The sequence below is a fragment of the Hemitrygon akajei genome, chromosome 11 (genome assembly GCF_048418815.1).
Source record: "Hemitrygon akajei chromosome 11, sHemAka1.3, whole genome shotgun sequence".
Lineage (NCBI taxonomy): Eukaryota > Metazoa > Chordata > Chondrichthyes > Myliobatiformes > Dasyatidae > Hemitrygon > Hemitrygon akajei.
In genome coordinates, this window is record NC_133134.1 from 42684179 (window position 1) to 42703442 (window position 19264).

The window sequence follows — 19264 nt, forward strand, 5'->3', positions numbered from 1 at the left end:
TCCTGTTCCTAACCTCTACCCACAGATACTCCGTAGACAATCCCTCCATGGTGTCCACCTTTTCCACAGCTATGACACTATCTCCGATCAACAGAGTCATGCCCCACCTCTTTTGCTCCCTCCCTGTCCTTTCTGAAACATCTAAAACCTGGCACTTGCAGTAACCAATCCTGTCCCTGAGCCATCCAAGACTGTAATGGCCACCACATCATATCTCCAAGTACTGATCCACGCTCCAAGCTCATCCGCTTTGTTCACATCACACCTTGCATTAAAATACATCTCAAGCCTTCGGTCTAAGCGCGTCCCTTCTCTATCACCTGCCTATCCTCCCTCTCACACTGTCTACAAGCTTTCTCTACTTGTGAGCTAACCTCCTCTTCCCCAGTCTCTTCAGTTCGGTTCCCAGCCCCGAACAATTCTAGCTTAAACTCTCCCCAATAGCCTTAGCAAACCTCCTCGTCAGGATATTGGTCCCCCTGGAATTCAAGTGCAACCCGTCCTTTTTGTACAGGTCACACCTGCCCCAGAAGAGGTCCCAATAATCCCTGCCCGCTGCTCCAATTCCTCAGCCACCATTTATCCTCCACCTCATTCTATTCCTATTCTCACTGTCGCATGGCACAGGCAGTAATCCAAGGATTACTACCTTCGCGGTTCTGTTTCTCAACTTCCTTCCTAACTCCCTGTAGTCTTTTTTCAGGACCTCTTCCCTTTTCCTACCTATATCATTGGTACCAATATGTAGCACGATATAGTGGAGGAGAATATTTTGACAACAGTGTGAAGATATTATAAAACAAAAAGAATTTCTATATTCTTAACTGGCAATAACATTGATTAATTCTAGAGTTCTTATTATTATACTTAAACTTCCATAAACACATCTGCCCAGCTTTGTCATAATTAGAATCAGAACTATTATTAAATATTTTGCAGAGGGAATTAAGTGTTCGATGACTAATAAGATTCACATTTCGATGGGGGGGGCAGCATAGCATATTACAAGAGTATTTTTTTTATTTCGTTGCCTTGTTTTAGTTGTTTCTGAGATATAAACAGGTGATGGGCAACATCACTCTCCAAGTCTCGGGGTTCTTTCGATTACAGGGAACATTTTGCACCCGCCATTCGGCGAGGTACGAGGCGCGTCGGGGCGAAGGGCGCGGGGGACCCGCGCGACAGGAGCTTCGCCTTCGGCGATGAGCGCGCCGTACTCGCCAATTCGAACCGTTGGAGAGACTCGCTCTTCGCCTGGCACCCCAGGAGTCCAAGTAACCGCCGGACACGGGGCACCCATTACACTACTCATCTTTCATTGTACACGTTTCACGAACGATAAACTTTCACCTGATCACCACAGGATACACCTGACGTGCGAGAATTGGCCGGTGGCCGGTCGACGACGTCACGCGTGTCGGGAGCACGTGACTCTGCTTGCGCGGGTGGGTTTTGTAATGTCCGGTCGCGGGATGCGCGGGGGGGGGGCAGGAGGACACGGTCATATATAAACTCATACAGGGACAAGTCATTCTATTCATCCTGGTGTTGGGAAGACATTTGCTGGTTTTCTTACTGTTTCCCTGTAGTCACATATACGGTAAGTCTTCTTGTGGTGAACTAGATATACCTGTCTGACTGCTCCTGTGGCTCCTCCCACAGACCCCTGTATAAAGGCGACTGTGGTCTGCTGCTCTCCCTCATCTTCCCAGGATGTAGTGTTGTTCTTCAGTTAATAAAAGCCGATATCTCACTTCCTAAGTCTCAGCGTGAGTTATTGATGGTGCATCACTTCTGTATTAAATTATGCGCCCAACATCTTACAAAATCTAAATACAGTGGTACAGTCAAAATCCTTAAGAGTATGGACTACGTGCAGTCGTATTTGCCATGGTTCAGAAGTTAGTATAAGAAATTTGGTTCCCGAGCTGGTACAGACTGCATTCTGGACGTTTGGCTCTGTAGTACTGTGAGTTAAAGTAATAATCTTCTTCCTATCTCTATTCTGTTCAGAACTTAATTTTATCCCATCCCCAATGCTAAATTCTGAGTTCACAGAATTAAATCAATGACTGGGAACATTACAACAGTGCATATATCAGTGAAGTTATTGGGTATATTACCAGCAAAACTTGTATTCAAGTAACTTCTCTTGGTTGTTTGATATACTCAAATAAAAAGATGCTAAATAAAAGAGAAATATGTAACTAAATGGTTATACTTGCACTAGGCAAACATTAACATTCTTAAGAATATTAGATACTTTAAAATTTTACAATTATCCTTCCCATTTAACTGACAATATGTAATAATTGAGAATAATGCACACAAAATGAATGAGGAAGTTGGAAGTCAGGCAACCTCTGTGGAAATGAATAAGCAGTCAATGTTGCAGGCTGAGACCTTTCATTTCAGTCTGAAACATCGACTGTTTATGTGTTTCCACAGATGCTGGACGATCTGAGTTCCTCCAGCATTTTGCTCTGATTTTCCAGCATTCTACCAAGTCTCTTGTGTTTATGATATGAAAAATTGCCAGAAAAACTTAACAAATCAGTGTAGCTAATTATTGCCTGTTGAGTCTACTTTAATTATTAGGAAAGTCATTGAAGCAGTTGATAGTGCTTTCAATAATAGGCATCCATTAGTCTCGTGAGGGCGCAGGCCTGGGCAGGGTTGTATGGGAGACCGGCAGTTGCCCAAGCTGCAGGCCTTCCCCTCTCCACGCCACCAATGTTGTCCAAGGGAAGGGCACCAGGACCTAAGCAGCTTGACACCGGTGTCGTCGCAGAGCAATGTGTTGTTAAATGCCTCACAACATGCTGCCTCAGCTGAGGCTCAAACCAATGACCTTCAGATCACTAGACCGATGCCTTATCTACTAGGCCACACACCAACTGCTTTCAATAACTAAGTCAACAATGACCAGTTTGTGTTACTCCAGGACAACTCAGCAACAGGTATATCGCAGCCTTGGAACAAATAATACAATGCCAATAAAAAGTATTCACCCACCCCTTCCCTTGCCCCAGAAGTTTTTATGCTTCATTGTTTTATAACATTGAATCACAGTGGATTTAATTTGGGTTTTTTGACAGAAGAATACTTACATATCAGAGTGAAAATAGATCTCTACAAAGATGATCAAAACTAATTATAAATATAAAACAAATAATAATTGATTGCATAAGTATTTACCTCCTCCCTTTTAATATGACACACCAAATCCTCATTGGTGCAGCCAATTGGCTTTAGAAGTCACATAAATAGTTAAATGGAGATCACCTGTGTGCAATCAAGGTGTTTCAACTGATTGTGGTAAAAATACACCTGTACCTGGACAGCCCAACTGCTGGTGAGGCAGTATCCTGGCCAAAACTACAACATGAAAACACAAACACTCCAAGCAACTCTGTGAAAAGGTTATTGAAATGCAGAAGTCAGGAGATGGATACAGGAAAAGGTCCAAGTCACTGAATATCCCCTGGAGTACAGTTAAGTCAATCAAGAAATAGAATATGGCACAGTTGTAAATCTGCGTAAACCAGGCTGTCCTCAAAAACTGAATGACTGCAAGAAGGGGACTAGTGAGGAAGGCCTATGATAACTCTAGAGGAGTTACAAGCTTCAGTGGCTGAGATGGGAGAGACTGTGCACACAACTGTTTCCTGGGTGCTTCACAAGTCACGGCTTTATGGAAAAGTGGCAAAGAGAAAGCCATTGTTGAAAAAACTCACCTGAAACATCAGCTAGAATTTGCCAGAAGGCATGTGGGAGACTCAAGTCAGCTGGAAGAAGGTTCTATGGTCTGATGAAACCAAAATTGGGCTTTTTGGCCACCAGACTAAATGCTATGTTTGGAGTAAGCCAAACACTGCACATCATCAAAAACTCACCATCCCTACCTTGAAGCACAGTGGTGGCTGCATGATGCTGGGGGGATGCTTCACTCCAGCAGGCTCTGGAAGGCTTGTGAAGGTAGAGGGTAAAATGAATGCAGCAAAATACAGGAAAATCCTGGAAGAAAACCTGATGCAGTCTGTCAGAGAACTGCGACTTGGGAAAAGATTTGTTTTCCAGCAAGACAATGACCCCAAGCGTATAGCCAAAGCTGCACAGTAATGGCTTAAAAACAACAAAGTTAATGGCCTGGAGTGGTCAAGTCAGAGTCCAGACCTCAATCCAATTGAGAATTTGTGATTGGACTTGAAAAGGGCTGTTCACTCACGATCTACATGCAATCTGACAGGGCATGAGATGTTTTGTAAAGGATGAGGGAAAATTGCAGTGTCCAGATGTGCAAAGCTGATAGAGACCTATCCACACAGACTCAAAGCTGTAATTACTGCCAAAGGTGCATCTACTAAATACTAACCAGAAGGGGTGGATACTTTGCAATCAATTATTTTGTGTTTTATATCTGTAATTAATTTAGATTACTTTGTAGAGATTTGATTTTACTTTGACACAAGCCTTTTTTCTGTTGACAAGTGTTAAAAAAAGCCAAATTAAATCCACTGTGATTCAATGTCGTAAAACAATAAGACATGAAAACTTTTGGGGAGCTGAATATTTTAATAGGCACTGCATGTATCTAATTGTACCAAGAAATAAGAGTTCTGTGACATGGGGATGATTTTGAGGTTCATTGCTATTGCCATACATCCAAGTAACTGAGTATCTGTGGAAAGGAGTACAGGTGTTCATCCCCCCCCCCCCCTTACAAAGGTAGAGCGTTCCTATAAAACCTTTCTTAAGCCGAAATGGTATAAAGCAAAGAACCATTAATTTATATGGGAAAAATTTTCATAAAAGCAAAAATCCTTTTTGTAATGTGAAAACAGGTTACTAATGTAGGTCTTTTGTAAAAGCGAAGTAGTGTAAAGTGAACATTTGTAAAGTGGGGTCATCTACACTGTTGATGTTTCGAGCCAAGGCCCTTCAGTGGAACTGAAGAAAGAAGAGTAGAGTTAAGATAGGGGAAGGGGAGGGAGAAACATAAGGTGATCTAACACCTTGCGTTTCTTCCTCCCCCCTCCCTCCACCTTTTAACTCTCATTTTTTTCAGTCCTGCTGGAAGGTCTTGGCCCAAAACGTTGATTGTGCTCTTTTCCATAGATACCGCCTGGCCTGCTGAGTTTCTCCTGCATTTTGTGTATGTTGCTTGGATTTCCAGCATCTGCATATTTTCTCTTGTTTGGAACTGAGTATGGAAGCAAAGCTCAGATCTACAACCACTGGACATATACTGAATATAAGCTCACTTTTTTTAATATTATGAGACCAAGATAGAAAAGCAAATTCCACTGCTTTGCCACTCAAGGTCAGTAAGTGAAGAGTAATTTCTTACCCACTATACCTGGGCACAGCCAAGTAATCTAGCAGACAGGATTTTTCAAGGTTGAATTGAAATTTCTAAAGGAAGCTTCTGTTTTCTGCTATCTTCCTCAACTCTACCGGCATCTTCCCATAAATGTAGACCTATCTCCACCCTAGTGATCATCTCCCCTGTATTCTTCCATGAATCTCTCTATGGTATTCTTGATTTATTTTACCCTCTGAACTAATCATTGATGCCCTCCTTTGTCCCTACTTACTAATCACCTCCTGACCATCTTCTCCTAATCTTCTCAATACTCATTCACTAATTCATCATAGCACTCGCCAATCTCCTTTCCTGCTTTCTGTTCTTTAATGCCCAAATGCTAATTTCTACAATTTTATTCATCAGTCATCCCCCCTAAACCATGCCCTCTGACCTGCCCTTGCCCACATCCCTAGTTATGTATATTCTTCTGTCCAGCAAATTCCAAATGTCACCACTACTTTCCTGATTATTTCTCCCCAGCTCCAAAAAGGTAGGTCATAGAGAAGGGATACTTCCAAGATTTGACAGCACATAAACAAGAGGACCAACTAATTATTAAAATTACTTGCCAGGGAAATCTGAATACAATATTAGGGAAAGTATGCTTCATTAACAAAGAATTTTGGTGACCACAACTGGGCTATCGGGCACCGTATTATCTTGTTATTTAAGTAACATTGATGTCATCTAGGTAACACTGAGTGCCTGGACAGCCTTGTAGAATTTAGTCCATAGCTTTCTGCCAGAGTGCAGTTACAGATGCTACTCCAGAAATAGGCCTATTATAGTGATAAAGCCCTTTGTGTGTTTTTATGGAGAGACACTTCAAAGTTCAAAGTAAATTTATTATCGAAGTATGTATATGTCACTATATACTACCCTGAGATTCATGTTCTTGCAAGCATTCAGAGTATAATAAAAAAGAAGCTGCAGAAGGTTGTAAATCTAGTCAGCTCCATCTTGGGCACTAGCCTACAAAGTACCCAGGACATCTTCAAGGAACGGTGTCTCAGAAAGGCAGCGTCCATCATTAAGAATCTCCAGCACCCAGAGCATGCCCTTTTCTCACTGTTACCATCAGATAGGAGGTACAGAAGCCTGAAGGCACACACTCAGCGATTCAGGAATAGCTTCTTCCCCTCTGCCATCCGATTCCTAAATGGACATTAAAGCTTTGGACACTACCTCATTTTTTAATATACATTATTTCTGTTTTTGCACATTTAAAAAAATCTATTCAGTATATGTAATTGATTTACTTGTTTATTATTATGTATTATTTTTTCTTATTTTTTTCTCTCTTTGCTAGATTATGTATTGCATTGAACTGCTGCTACCAAGTTAACAAATTTCATGTCACATGCCGGTGATAATAAACCTGATTCTGAATCAATGACAAACTACACACAAAGACTGATAAACAGCCAATGTGCAAAAGAAGGCAAACTGTGCAAATATTAAATAAAATAAGTAAGTAAACAATACTGAGAACATGAGCTGAAGTTTCCTTGAGAGCAAATTCATTAGTTATTGCTTACGGTGTGAATCAAAACACAGTCTTCCTACAGAAAGCCAGATCCCAGCTGACTATAAGTGGCTGGCTATTATCCCAAAATTGTCTTGACAGCTGGTGGGGTTCTGCATCCAGGTTCATTGACCGTCAAAACTTTTGTTCAAATTGAATGCGTATAAATGTCATGGAAATTCACAGACATTCAAAAACTCTCACACTATTAAGATACAGAGATACTATTAGAGAAATTACAACTATTAAAATAAGATCAAAATAAAATGTTAAAAACACAAACCTTTAAAACTATAAAATGCATTTTATCTAACAATTTAATCAGTTTATTTCTCCGTTTACCTTTCTTCCTTTTTTTTCCCCTTTCTTCCACTGTCTGACTTCTTGCACTTAACAGCTGGCAGATATAAGAGAAAGATTTGCTTCAATAATTTCAGAGTTTAGAAGAAAAAGGGCCAGCTTGATCAAAACATAAAAGATTCTGAGGGATCTTTACAGGGTGAATGTGAAATAGATGTTTCATCCTACGGGAAAATCTAGAATTAAGAGGCATAGTTTAACAATGAAAGGTCACCCGTTTCAGACAGGGATGAGACGTTTTCTTTCTCTGAGGTTTATAAGTCTTTCAAACTCTAGGGCAGTGGAAGCCGAATAATTAGAGTATTTTTAAGGCAAAAGAATATAGAAAGATCTTTGATAGACAAGGTTAGCACTTGTGCCAAAAGTTGTGGTTACAATCTGATCCTGTTAAATGGCATTGTAGGCATGAAGGACTATGTGACGTCCTGATTTGTACTTTGATATTTTACTGGTAATCCAGATACTTGGACATAATTCAGAAATACAAGTTCAAATTCCAGCTCACATTTAGTTAAATTTTGAATTAAAAGCTACAATCAGAATCATGACTTGAATCTATAGAATGGTTGTAAAATCCCATCTGGTTCAACTACGTCTTTTCATGGAAGAACATTTGGACTAGATTTCTTCTGGTGTCATCCATAGAAATGCAGCTGACAGTTAACTGCTCAGGAAATGGACAGGCAGGACATTCAGTTGCATCAATCATTAACAGAAGCAAAAGGAATACAAAGACAAAAGCAACTAAGGATAGCAAATGCATGCCTTGTCTGCATTATTCAAATCCTATGAAAGATTTAGTTTAGAAATTAAATGAATTCTAGTTGGATGTTTTGAGACTTTAATGAAATGCAATCATAAAGTGATAGAAATAACTTTGCAGTATTGTTAGCAAGTACTCAGCAATTATCAGCATTTAGTTCAGTAGCTTTCAACGTGTTGTACAGACAGGAATATCAAAACTTCAAGTTGAGCATTCTGTGTGCAGAGCCTTCTGGAATTCATTACAAGAACTGGCTTAAAAACATCTGAGGATTGTCAAAATCATTTTATTGTATTCAAAGTAATAGACAGTGTTTCATTTTTTAAATTTAACTGCCCACTGAATAGATGTGAGTTTCTTTTGCAAAATGTTTGGAAATTACTTTTGAGACAATCACCCATTCTTTGGTTTTTTAAAAAAAATTGATGTATATTATGGGAGGGAAAATTTTGAGCAGTAAAGTTTTTGTGCATTATATACTTGTATATTATTTGCTTTGAATAACATGTTGTTCATGAACCTTACACATTTTGGCCATTATTTTAAAATTTCTCCTCTCATTAAACTAGTTTACACCTTCTTAGTGCATATCCAATGCAAGTTTTGGCATCAATATCATAATTATCAATGAAAAAATTAATAAGTTTACTTTGAATCGGAATTGTGTTCAACAACAGGAGAGTCTTAGTGAAGCCACATTTTGAACTTGGGAAAACATTTGAAGTGTGTCAATAGAAAAATTCTAAGTCAATGAAATTCAACTTGCTGCATGGTGAGGAACGAAAGAGTCCATGCTAATTTTGTGAGAAATTTCCACAATGAACAGGTGAATGAACTCGCTCATCAGCCTTTGGTTTGCCAACTGAGATCATTTCAGATAGTGGGGATTAAGGAAGAAGTGATTGGAAACACTTTGTTGGTAGTAGGAGTTAAGTTGATCATAGAAGAAGAGATTATCAACAGTGGGCTAGTGTATGTGTTTTTAACAGTCGTAGAGTTAGTTCACATGGAGGGCTAGAAGATTGTGCAGAGCTGGTTTTTGTCAGGTAGAGATCCAGTGCTTTTGTTAGAGATAGAATTAAGGTTGGGGAAGGGAGAGAGGCTTGAGCACATTATCTTTGAGATGGTGGGTATGATTGCTCAGTGCTACAATTTAAAGAGGAGCTTATTTTTAAGAAAATGTATGCTCCAACATCTGACAGCAGCCAAATTATGAAAAATTTCATTAAATAGTACCAAAGAGACCTTGGCCTTCCAATTATGAGTTTAGCAGAGTAGTATTGGAGCTGTGACCTCAAAATGGGCATGCGATATGACAAAACTATGTAGGTTTAGTGCACTCCCTCATGCACATGACTAATACCTAATAAACAGAAATACCTAATCATAGTTTTTGGGAAAATTCTATCACTAACATGTAATGTTATAATTTCCAGAACCTCTCATAAATCGTAGTGGCAGCTTGGCTTTACTGAGAAGGAATATCAAAGGAGGCTAAACTTCTTGAGAACCTCATGTAAACTCATGCAGTATTGTGCAACTGCTCTAAGAGTACTAAATGAAATGATAATATTACTCAGTTGGCAAGAACTTGATCCAGAAAGTGATTTGGCAAAATTTGTTTCTCAAAACAATATTATTCAGATCATGGTAATAACATTTTATCAAGCTATATTCAAATCTGATCCAGGATTAAAAGTATTCTAAACAATTCTCTTTCTGTGCACAGAATCATTAACCATATCTTACTGGCTATATATGGGGCAGTGTGACACCCTCTAGTGATAATAAAAAGGAAAAAAGCACAACTGTAATTGAGAGATTTAAAATATTGTGCTGGTCAAGACTTTCTGTTCAGTTTTGAGTAGTGGGAGCTGTTACCTGTCATGAGAAGTGGGAGATTTAAAAAAAAAGTGGCTGATGGGACTTTCTGATCAGTTGTAAATTGATTGGGCAATTAGGCAACTGGCAAGGGCCAATATAAAGAAGTTGGGTTTAAACAGAGCAGCCATTGTGGGAGTGGAGAGGGTTAGAGTGAGGAACTGATGCTTTAGTGAGAGAGGCAGAGGTTGGAGTGAGTTTTTGGTCAAGTTTTTCTTACTTCCTTTTATTATTGCATTGCAGAGCAGTAAGAATGGATCCCAGGGCAGTGGTGTGCTCCTCTTGCATAATGTAGGGAGTCAGGAAGATCAATGTGTACACTTGTGAGAAGTGCATCTGACTATAGCTCCTTACAGATCACATTAGGGAACTAGAGCAGCTGGTAGACCTGCGGATCATTCGGGGAATGAAAGGTTGATAGACAAGGGTTGGGAGAAGGAGTTGGGGGAGTGCCATAGCTAATTAGTGATAGTATCACAGCTGCAGGAAGGGAGGATGCCTGGGAGAGATTATCTACTGAGTGTGGATGAAAGTCAGAAACAAAGGAAGCAATCTATTGGGAATATTCTTTAGACCCCCCCCCCCCCCACTCCACCTTTGGTAAAGAGACACTGAGGAACAGATCTGGAGGCATTTTGAAAAGGTGCAAAAATAAGAATAGTTGTCATGGGTGACTTCAACTTCTATAATATTGTTTGGCATTGCCATCATACAAAATGTTTAGAAGGGGTGGAATTTGTTAGATGTGTCCAAAAAGTGGCAGATGGAATTAATCAGAAAAGTAAAGTGATGCACTTTGGATGGTCAAACTTGAAGGCAGAGTATAAGGTGAATGGTAGGATTCTTAACAGTGTGGAGGAACAGAAGAATATCAGGATCCACATACTTAGATCCCTCAAGTTTAGGTCCATAGGGTGGTTAAGAAGGCAAATGGTGTGTTGGCCTTCATTAGGTAGGAGTTGAGTTCAAGAGCCACGAGGTAACATTACAGCTCTATAAAACTCTGGTTAGATCACACTTGGAAGTATTATGTTCAGTTCTGGTCACCTCATTATAGGAAGGATATAGAAGCTCTAGAAAGGGTGTTGAGATTTTGCTGCCTGATTTAGAGAGCGTGTCTTATAAGGATAGGGCATACTTTTCCCAGGGCAGAAATGGCTGATACCAGGTTGCATCTTTTTAAGATGATTGGATGAAAGTATAGCAGGGATATAGAGATAGGTATATACACAGAAAGCGGTAAGTGCATGCTAGTAGCGGATATGTTAGGGATATTTAAGGGGCTATTAGATAGGCACATGGATTAAAGAAGAATGGAGGTGTATGTGTAAGTTGAACTTGGAATAGGTTAAAGAGTCTACACAACATCATGGGCCATAGGGCCTGTAGTAGGCCGTGCTGGTCCATGTTGTATTTTTTTTTCTGCCCAGCCATAGACAATATATTCATACATTTAAGGACACCATGTTAAGAATGTAACCGTGATATTCATTACTAAGGCAATCAAAATACAATAAATGATAGCTGTGTGTGTTCTGATTCATCATGGCAAAGTTCAAGGCATATGTCAGTGATTATAACCCTGATTTGGATCCTGAAGTATGTTAAGAGAACTTGCATTTAATTATCTTTGAAATCCAGATTCCATCAATCGGCAGGAAAATAATACAATCATACATGACTAGCTGAAGCCCACAAGCAAAAATTAGGTTAATGACTAATTAATCTTTGATGTTAATTGGCAAAGTCACCCTTAAAAATGTGTTGAATTTTTTAACTAGGCATAAATGGCTTGTATTTACTTTGAATTCATAGCTTAAAAAAACACATTTTCATCTACATCATTTATTATTATATTGTAATTTGTCCTCTACTGTGCCTACTATCTTGTTAATTATTGTGCTACCCTGAACTGTTTTGTGCACTTTATGTAGTCCTGTGCAGGTCTGTAGTCTAGTGCAGTTTTTATGTTGTTTTACATAGTCTAGTGTAGCCTTGTGCTGTCTCATGTAGTCTAGTGTAGTTTTGTGTTGTTTCATGTAGCACCAGGGTCCTTGAGGAACGTTGTTTTGTTCTTACTGTGTACTGTACCAGCAGTCTATGGTCAAAATGACAATAAACTTGACATTTGACAGAAATTATGTAGCAGGTTAACATATTTTTGCATTAGGAGTTCATTTCTATCTAATTCTAATGTGCACAGTGAACAGTGTACTGTTTAGGATTTGCTTGCTTATTCAGTCAAATTTGGGGTATTAGGGTATGTGTTGTTATGAATGTACCACAGCTCTGAGGGGCCGAAGGGTGCGGGACCAGCCCCCTCCTTCCGGAGAATCGCAAGATCGCTATTAATTCGGGTCTTGGACCCAGGAAATGAGAGACAATGCAACGGATTTGACCATTGTTCTTAGAGGCACCTGTGTGAATTGCAACTCTATAGTACGTGCCAGATATCAGGGACATGGACCCCCTCGGGAATGTGGGGTGGGGATTGTATCACCCTACCTTGATTGACATTTACAAATCTGCCAGCCATGATAAAACGGAGACTGCAGGAGGCGGTACTCCAGCGACGCACCAGACGGAGACACCATCGCTCATCACTCTCGTAAGGACGGGAAGCTGTTCGGGAGCCATGTGTGATTTGGTTCCCCTAGCTAGGGAATTGAGTGGCTGATAACCCCGAAAAGGATTCCGAACTGACAACGGGGAACTCACGTTCCCGATTCCACAATTTGAGTCCAACAGGCTGGCAAGTTTATTTTCTCTCTCCAACCCGTGAACACCCAGCAGTCCCTCAAACGGCTAAAAGCCTTCATGAACTGGCGAGACTTTTTATGTTTCCATCGGACAATCGTTTTACCCCTAGACAAACGATAGAGCTACTTCGAATTGTTGATTATTACTATACCCGTGCTTTAGATTGAGTATTGACGACGTATATAATCTGAATGTTTGTATTAACCTTACTTTTGTGCCCCTTTATAAATAAAAACGTTTAAAAATGGTACCATCAGACTTCAGCGGACCTCTCTATCTTTGCTGTTAAGTGACTCAGTTATGGGGTTCATAACAGTGTTAATGCAAGGAAGAAAAGCCTAGGGATATGAGAGTGACAAGGGCCAGTAATGTGACAAGTAAAACTAATTTTAAGATTTGGATGGGAGGATACATTGCTTATATTACTTAGAACTCCATCTGGTTATGGCAGATGGAGTGGATTGGCTGCTGTATGCAGGTTCCATAATTGTAGTTGACCACCAGTGCAGAGGAAGAGAGTTGTGGTGGGGTGAGAATGCTGTGTGCTACTAACATAGGTGGGGGTTGTGCTTGGGTTAGGGGCTCCTATTAAATCAGTTTCCCGCACATGCTGGCTTCTTAGGAAAATTCCATTTCACCTATTGAGAAACAGGGCTGTTTCTGCAAGCTTGATTCCCATTTTCTGTGAGCCATGCCAAAGGAAATGAAAAATCACGAAGTAGGGTCTTGCATTGTATTGCACTTGATGCTTAAGCAATGTATAGCACATTTGCAAAAGACTGAATTGTGCAGATTAGATCAAAATTTTAAACATGCAAACCTGAAACATTCTTCCCTCTCATCTTTCACTCCTCCCAGCCTGTGACATCCACTTCTGCCATTTAGATGGGGAGCATGGGGTTTGACTTGCTAAATTCCTCTATCTATCTGCAGTGTACAGCAGCTAAGTTAAATTAGCAATCAGGAAAATTAAAATATCCATTGAGTAATTCAATTTGAGGTTCATTATAATACATAGATAAACTGCAAAGTATCTTGTTTGATGATCGGTTGAGTCCACTGTATAGACATTATAAGTTGCTCTTGTAAGTACAGGTTGAGTACCCACTATCCAAAATTCTTGAGGCTGGATGTGTTTTGGATTTTGGATAATTAATGAGATGACTAGGGATCGCCATCATTTCTGACTCAGAATTTATGTGCTACTGTAAGCAGACTTGTCTTGCATTTGTTCATCACACATATATAGTTAAGTTAAAAAAAATTACATAACATGAATATAATGTGTGCAGGGTAACAAAAGCAGCACAGCAACATTGGGAGAATGCTTAAATCAGCTGTTGAACAACAACAGACAACTCCAGGCTTTCAGTCTCCACCTGTGATGCCATGTAATGTTAAAAAGTTACAGTACCTGTACAATGTATTTGTATTTTAAGTTTTTTTGAGGTTTTATGTAAGATATAAAAACAGTCAGCATTACAGACTTGTTCTGGTGTTAGCTCTTTATCAGCAATGATCTCCACAAATTTATCAATAAGTTTCTCTGCTGAATCCTGATCAGCAGACATATTATCTTTAAAATTTTTACAATCTTTAAAAATTTTATACCATGGCTTTTCTTACATTTCTGCAACCAGCCTGCTGAATATTCACAATTACTTTCAATTTTCAGTTTGTCATGATAAATCTTTGCTTGTTTCAACATCAGCATGTGTTCACTCTGACAACAAGCAATGCTGATAAATCCATTCTTTAAACTCATGATCTTCATTTTTCACTTTCTGCAGTGTTTTTCTATTTTTCGTTAACTTCTGTTATTACGTATGTGAAGTCACTTCTCAACTGTCTGTGATGCACAGAGACCTGCACATTGCCTTGGAACCTTCCCAGCGCTTTGCGCAATTTTCCATTTGTGACATCATGTCAGCATTTTTTTTAAAAATTGGATTTTGGAGGTTTTCGAATTTTGGAACTTTGGATGAGGGGTACTCAACCAGTAACTGCATTGAGCTTGTTTTTCCTTCCCCCTCAACTGTCACTTCCTATATCTCTTTTGTACTGGTTCTCAAACATCTCCATTATATCTCAAAGCATGTAAATACAGTGATTATAAAATTATTTTGGATTAAAGGGAGTAGGACATACGAGAAAATTGTAATTTACTACTTAACTTTAACTTGTAGTGAAAAACAGATGTAGGGCCAAAGAGAGCACCGAAACATCTAATCACCTGATGCATGAGGCCTAGGAATATATAAATGTACTAACTTAGATTTTCCTCCAAGGCCATTATTTCAGATGTTGGGGAATCCTTAGTCACTAGTCCAGCAAATTATGTGAAAACTGGGAATACAGCATGCCTGCCAAAATCGAAGGGCAAACTCTGCCTATTGTGTAATGGAAGAAGTTCTACTGCTGCTCCAGAATAGAAGGAAGTTTTGGCTGCACATTTGAAATTGTGCACAGTATGGCCATGCACAATGCCATTTATCATTACCCTGGCACAGTGGTGTCAAGAAAATAACCTTTCAATGTCGCAAAAACAAAGGAGCTGGTTGTGGACTACCGGAGGAATGGAGACAAGCTAAGCTCTATTGACATCAATGGATCTGGGGTTGAGAGGGTGAACAGCTTTAAGTTCCTCAGCATACATATCGCCAAGGATCTCACGTGATCTGTACATTTTGGCTGCGTGGTGAGAAAAGCACAACAGCTGGGATTGATATAGCAGCAAACTGTTGTTTAAACTATCGGTCTTCAGAGGGTAATGAAGATTAAGCGAGTGATAACAAGTAATGGAATGTATAAAAGCTGTGAAATGTAGATCAGAACTTTAAGAAATGCATAGCAGAACAGATCATGTCAGTGGAGAAAGAAACAATAAGTTGATAGAACAGATAGAATACATTGGCTTAATAGTTGAATAAATTAAAGTTAGAGCAGGTTCTTAGGAACCTCTCAAATACTGCAGGTAGCAGCAAGTTGCCAGACATGGTATTGACAAGTTGCAATTGGCTTGAAGGATCTAGGGACTACAAAATTAAGTGTGGCAGTGACCTTGATCCCAACAAACAAAGTAGTCTACACATTGTTGTAAGCCGGGAACCCTGAAGAAAATAGTCATATCCCCATACCAACTTATTTGGTAAATATTAGCCTTCAGAGACATTGATTGTTTCCTGATGAAGGGTCTCGGCCCAAAACATTGACTACTCTTTTCTCACAGATGCTGCCTGACCTGCTGAGTTCTTCCAGCGTTGTGTACGTATTCTTTGATCCACAGCATCTGCAGTTGTATTTTTGTACATTGATTAAGATAGGAGCATTTACCCCTGAGCAGTTAATGAGAATATGCCTGTGAGCACAATCACTTCTAAAACTTTAGGGGTTCTCATTCATACATTTAGCACTTCTGGGTCCTGCCTTGGCATATCATCTATCGAAATCAGGGAGAATGTTTCAGATCGCTCAGTACAAGCTATATCTGGATTACGAGTGGTCAACACATAGACACCCATATGTACATGCAGGTTCCTGTAATATTATTAAATTGAAAAGTTTGTATGCAGATACATCCATTTCTAGGAACCGCCAAATAATTTTCCATTCTACCTCCGCTTTTAGTAATTTATGAATAATATTCCAGAAACAACAGTGATGTATTGTTGATATAAAGAGTGCTATCCATTAAGGGGAGAGGGTAACGGTTCTTAATGGTGATTTTGTTGAATGTACAGTAGTCAATGCAGGGACAAAGACTCACGTCTTTTTTTTGACAAAGAAAGTGCCCTGCAATGGCTGGGAACTGGGATGGTCGAATTAAGCCATGCTGTAACACTTTGCCAAATCATTGCTTGTGTCTCAGGAGGGGAAAGGAAGAACAGACAACCTTGGGAAGGGTGGTGCACAGGAGGAAGTCAATTACTTAATGGTGCAGTTTGTGAGGTGGCAGTGTGCTGGCTTCCCTTTTACTGAAGGCAATGGATAACTTATGGTATCCCTTTGGGAGTTTGAGGTTGGGTGTTTCCTCCATCTCCACAGATTTATGGGGTAAAGTCAACTGTAGTTCTAGGCAGGTGGGATTCCAACTCAACAGTGAACTGGATGACCAGGCAAAGTGGGGGTTGTGAGTGGTGAGCCAGGGGTAACCCAAGATGAGAAGAGAGTTGGACGAGTCAATCAAGAGGAATTGGATGCACTTGTGGTGTTCTCCAATACTCATCTGCACAGGCCACGTGCGTGCGTTTTGACCATCCCAGACTCCAGGGGATGACTGTGATACAGAAGGGGTGAGAGATAGGCTTGGTATGGAGTCCAAGCTGCACACACAAGGTCTGGTCCAGCAAGTTGCCTGCTGCGCTGGAATCAACCAGAGCCTTCTGTGCGCGTAGAGCAATTGGAGTGTAGAGCAGGACACATAGAGTGAGCCAAGCTATGCTGCTGGAACAAGATGCTGGGGGAGCTTACCGGATAGAAAGCCCCTCATCTCAACCTGGTGGTGCTGTTTTCCGGAATGCAGTGGGTATTTGAGTGTTTGTTGATTGGCTGCTTCGCAGTACATGCACAAGTTGTTCCTCTACTGATGCTCTGGCTTAGGGGTTAAGGAAGCTCTCCCTAACTGCATGAGGTATTAATGATGAGGGCTCTACAGCCTGAAATGATTCTGGGAACAGAACAGGGGTTCAGGCTAACAACCTGGAAGGTCTTTTCACAAGAAGCTTGTCAGTACTGAGGGTCAGAAAGATAAGGCTTGAGGTCAACAGGCATCTTCTGGGTAGACATTTCACCTTTCAAGTGCTCTGAGAGGCCATGATAAAAATGGACCAGCAACACTTCTGCATTCCACCCACTCTCCACTGCCAGGGTCTTGAATTCCATGGTGTAATCCAGCACCGTGCATGAGCCTTGACACTGGTGATGTATCTGATTCGCTGCCTCCCTTCCACTTCCCGGGCGGTCAAAAACCCACCGCACCTCAGCGGTGAAATCTTCATCCATTGCAAATGGTTGTCTTATTGTCTGAATTAGAAATGGTCTAGGTTGGAATTCACCCAGTCAAAAGAGAGATAAAGAAGGCAAACTTGGCTCAGACCCTGAACTACAGATATGACTGGAGCTTGAAATGTAAGATGCACTAGGACAGGAAGTTGCGGTTTCCTGTATTGAGACTGAGAGTTGGAAGGGAGTGTGAGCAAGTGGTCAGTGGTTTCCTCAGAGGCACATGATAAAGTAGGCTACATGTTTTCCTTAAGGGGAAACCTTGACTGACAAATCTGTTGAAATTCTTTGAGGATAAAAGGCAGGATAGACAACGAGAATCAGTCGATGTTGTTTACTTGTATTTTCAGGAGGTCTTGGACAAGGTGCTGCATGTGAAGTGGCTAATCAAGGTACGAGCCCATGGTATTAAAGGAAAGGTCTTAGCATGGATAGATTAGCTGACTAGAAGGAGGTCAAGTGTAGGAATAAAGGGGACTTTTTATGGTTGGCTGCTGATGATTAATGGTGTCTACAAGGATTGGTGTTGAGACCACTTCTTTTCACATTATACTGTATGTCAATGATTTGGATGATGGAACTGAAGGCTTTGTGGTCAAGTTTGTGTAGGTGGATGTGCAGGTGGTGTTGGTGAAGCAGGGAGTCTGCTGAAGGACTAGACCAATGGTTCCCCAAATGGGTAATATTGCCCCCCTGAGTGTGGTGGTTTCTAAGGGGGTCATAAAGATAAAGGGGGTGGTTGGGGGGTTGCTCAGTAGCAAGGGGTGGTAGATGAGGGATTATATGTTTAATTTAAGATATTATTTCCTTATTATTAGCATTTGATTCTAAGTGCCTTAAAATTGATTACAATGATCATGTAATTACCTCATATCTTGCTAACATACTACAATTTTAGATTTTGCTCAACATGTATTATAGTTGATGAAAAGCATTGTGACACTTCTTTATTTGGCATATCATGAAATATGGATTGAAGATACTTATTATTGCCATTGACTACTATAATACAGTGTTAGCTAGCACAGTTCCCATACTCTGTTCATGCAGTGACATGATCCTTGTGAATTAGGGTATGGTATTCAATGGGGTATATTTCTCTAATCCACTGCCCAATTGAGATATCGCTGCCCCACTTTATGTACCTTCAGGCCAAGAGTCAGGTTTTGCCTGAGCTATTAGTAATTCATAACTTTCCTTTTTATTGATCGTAATATGATTAACTGTGGTCGTTATTCCATAATGAAAATGACAAAAGCAGACCAAACAAAAAAGTGTAGGCAGTATGGTGTGGAGTATCTGAAATATGGATTATATCAATACCAAGCAACCAATAACTGCCTATATGTCTGTCGTGTGAAAAAGTTTTTCCTCAAGAGAAGCAATGAAACCTTGAACATCCAAAGAGAATACACTCTGATATAGCAAGCAAGAACCTGGCTTAATTTTAGTTACTTCATGAAAACTTTCAATTAGGGAAGACACTTCAAAACTGTTTGCCAGCACTTCACAACAAAACAGTGATGGTTTGCGTGCTTCATGCAACATTTCATTGCTAAATCTGGAGACTTAGATGGTGAAGAACTGATTCTGCCAGCTGTAAGGG

At 40.2% G+C, this 19264-nt stretch overlaps 1 protein-coding gene across 1 annotated transcript in view; it reads right to left on the reverse strand.

The window, feature by feature from the left end:
• The window catches only part of meiob (meiosis specific with OB-fold), a 60477-nt gene extending 59092 nt beyond the window's left edge, over window positions 1–1385 (reverse strand). Inside the window, exon 1 of the mRNA XM_073060718.1 lies at window positions 1351–1385. The gene's annotated coding sequence lies outside the window, so the exon portion shown is untranslated. The remainder of the gene's footprint in view (window positions 1–1350) is intronic.
• Between the last annotated feature and the right edge of the window lie 17879 nt (window positions 1386–19264).